The sequence below is a fragment of the Mandrillus leucophaeus genome, unplaced genomic scaffold (genome assembly GCF_000951045.1).
Source record: "Mandrillus leucophaeus isolate KB7577 unplaced genomic scaffold, Mleu.le_1.0 Scaffold1107, whole genome shotgun sequence".
Taxonomy (NCBI): Eukaryota; Metazoa; Chordata; class Mammalia; order Primates; family Cercopithecidae; genus Mandrillus; species Mandrillus leucophaeus.
Genome location: NW_012099288.1, coordinates 232,685 through 235,621, shown reverse-complemented (window position 1 = coordinate 235,621; position 2,937 = coordinate 232,685). Strand labels below are relative to the sequence as shown.

At 49.5% G+C, this 2,937-nt stretch overlaps 1 protein-coding gene across 2 annotated transcripts in view; it reads right to left on the bottom strand.

Annotated features, from left to right (window-relative positions):
* The window catches only part of ZNF527 (zinc finger protein 527), a 25,821-nt gene extending 23,313 nt beyond the window's left edge, over positions 1–2,508 (bottom strand). The window contains exon 1 of one of the 2 annotated variants that reach the window (XM_011992770.1): positions 2,330–2,508. The gene's annotated coding sequence lies outside the window, so the exon portion shown is untranslated. The remainder of the gene's footprint in view (positions 1–2,329) is intronic. The other variant, XM_011992780.1, reaches the window with a different exon arrangement.
* Between the last annotated feature and the right edge of the window lie 429 nt (positions 2,509–2,937).

The window sequence follows — 2,937 nt, the reverse complement described above, 5'->3', positions numbered from 1 at the left end:
AATGTAGTCTTCTTAGAACCTGGGAGCAGAAGCCTGCATAAAAGAAACTTCAGTTTGTTTGTTTTGTTCTGATAGCTGTGTATCTCTTGGGCAATCAATCAATCAATCAATCAATATGTTTTTTGTTTGTTTGTTTGTTTTTTGAGATGGAGTGTCACTCTTGTTGCCCAGGCTGGAATGCAGTGGTGTGATCTCAGCTTACTGCAGCTTCCACCTCCCGGGTTCAAGCGATTTTCCTGCCTCAGCCTCCCGAGTAGCTGGGATTACAGGTGCGCGCCACCACGCCCAGCTAATTTTTGTATTTTTAGTAGATATGGGGTTTCTCCATGTTGGCCAGGCTGGACTCAAACTCCTAACCTAGTGATCCGCCCACCTCGGCTTCCCAAAGTGCTGGGATTACAGACGTGAGCCACCATGCCCAGCCTGGGCAATATAAAAGTTTGGAATGAGCCATTAGTCTCCAAAAAGAAGGTATGATGAAAAAAAAAAAAAAACTTTGTTTTTATGTAGCACCCAGACCCAGGTTGACTTTCCACTCCGTCCCTCATTGGCTACATGACCTCAGACAAGTTAATCCATCTCTCAGAAACTTTCTTTTCCACTGTGAAGACTGCATGCGCGAACACCTAGGGCAGAAAGGTGCCACCCTTGTTCCTGCTTGGATTCTACACACATTTGGAAATGAAATAATATTTTTCTTTATCAACTGAGAAGGTAAAAATAAAAAACTCAGCACACTTGGTACATCAGAAAAAGAGCCATGGGTCCAGACTCTCAGCACCAAATATGGAAGAGTTTTGAGAAGGATAAAGCTAAAATCTCAAACTCAATAACCTAAGGAGAGGAAGACTGGGCTTTCAGATTGGGCTTCCCTCCCCCAGAAGCAGCTGAGGATGGCCTCACTAGAATGTTTTTAGACTGAGTCCTGTCACTCACAAGGGGACAGAAGGAAGAGACCCATATATAAGTTCCCATGTTCTGAAGGTTCCTATTCCAAGACTAGACCTTCTTTTCCAAAACCCTCAAAACCCAGGGCTACCATTTTTCACACTCTCAATGTGGGAAAGAGCAAGGGAATTTAGTAATTAAAGGGGGGAACTTGACTGGACAGAGTGGTTCAGGCCTATAATCTCAACACTTTGGGAGGCCAAGGTGGGAGGACTGCTTGAGCTCAAGTTTCAGACCAGCCTGGACAACATGGCATGAAGTCTCTACAAAAAATAAAAATAAAAACAATTAGCCAGGCATGGTGGCACGTGCCTATGGTCCCAGTTTCTTGGGAGGCTGAGGCAGGTGGTTTGCTTGAGCCCAGGAGGTCAAGGCTGCAGTGAGCTGTGATCACACCACTGCATTCCAGTCTGGGTGACAGTAAGATCCTACCTTGGGAAAAAAAACACAAAAGACCTGGCGTGGTGGCTTACGCCTGTAATCCCAGCAGTTTGGGAGGCCGAGGCAGGTGGATCACTTGAACCTGGGAGGCAGAGGTTGCAGTGAGCCGAGATCACACCATTGCACTCCAGCCTGGGCAATAGAATGAGACTCCATCTCAAGAAAAAAGAAAAAAAAAAAAAAAGCGAGACCGCTAGAGCTAAACTGCTTGGGTTTGAGTTCTGTTGCTGTCACTTGTTAACTGTGTGAACTTGGGCAATTTTAATATTCCTGTGCTTCCTAAGTCAATCCCACAATCTCATATACACACACAAACTCTCACTCAATCACAAACATATACAGAGTCACACAAACACACCCATAATCTCACACAATACACAGCCACATAAGCACAAAGATAGATGGTCACATACAATTACACCAACAGAGATAAACAATCACACACAATCGCATACATAGTAGCATACCACACAAGTCACACATCTTGTCACAATTACCCATACAAAACTATACCTACAGAGGCAGATGGTCATAGTCGCACAATCACACTTGCTGTCACACACATTCAAACGCAGTTGTATCCGCAGAAACAGGTGGTCACATAACCACACACATGCATTTACACAATGTCACACCCCAGCCTCTCATAAACACACAGCTACACCTGCAGAGACAGTCACACACAAACGCACATATTCACAGTTTCACCCCCAGACACAAATGGTTACAGTCACACACAACCGGGCGCACGCGCACAAACACACACAGTGACACAAGATCACATTCTGTCACACCCGCAGCCTGTCACATAGTTGGTAACACAGTGAAACACACACGGCCTCCCCAGCGACTCCTGCCGGGTTCCCATCCCTGGCGCGTCCGGTCCACCCGGAGCCTGCCCTTGACCTCCCGCTCTCGCTCGGGGCCCGGCCCCACTCACCTCCCGGCGCCGCGGGCTCTGCAAACTGGCCCCGCGACCAAGACCCGCGACGTCACCTCCCAGAATCCTCCGCGAGGAGGAGCGAGGCGAGGACTGAGGCGTGCAGAACTCTGAGCTCTGCGAAATCTGCCAGCGACACCGCGTTCCCCATGGGCCCCGCGAACCACGAGCCCCAGAACGCTTTGCGCCACGGCCGTCATCGTTGAACTACACCTCCCAGAGAACCCCGCGGCCCCCTCCTCTGCGCGCCTGCGCCGCGGGGGCTGGCACCGGAGAGGGCTGTGTGAGGTCCCAGGCGCTCAAGTGAGCGTGAGCTGCTGTGTAGGGGAGAGCGGCCAGGCTGCGCGCTGGGCTGATTGGTTGAATGCTTGGGTGTGGTGGTTCGTGTGTGACTGTTGCTGCACACCTTTATGCTTGCTCACGAAAGGAGCGGCGGATTTTGTCAGTGCAGGGAGCTTCTGTATTTTAAATCACGTCCCGTGATTGTGGGTAGCTGAATGTGAAAGTGATTGTGGATGAAAGAGACTGTGGCTGACATTGGGGGTGACCGTTTCTGTTACTGTGAGGATACCACTGATCCGATGTGTGTATCTCTGACTGTCTCCCGG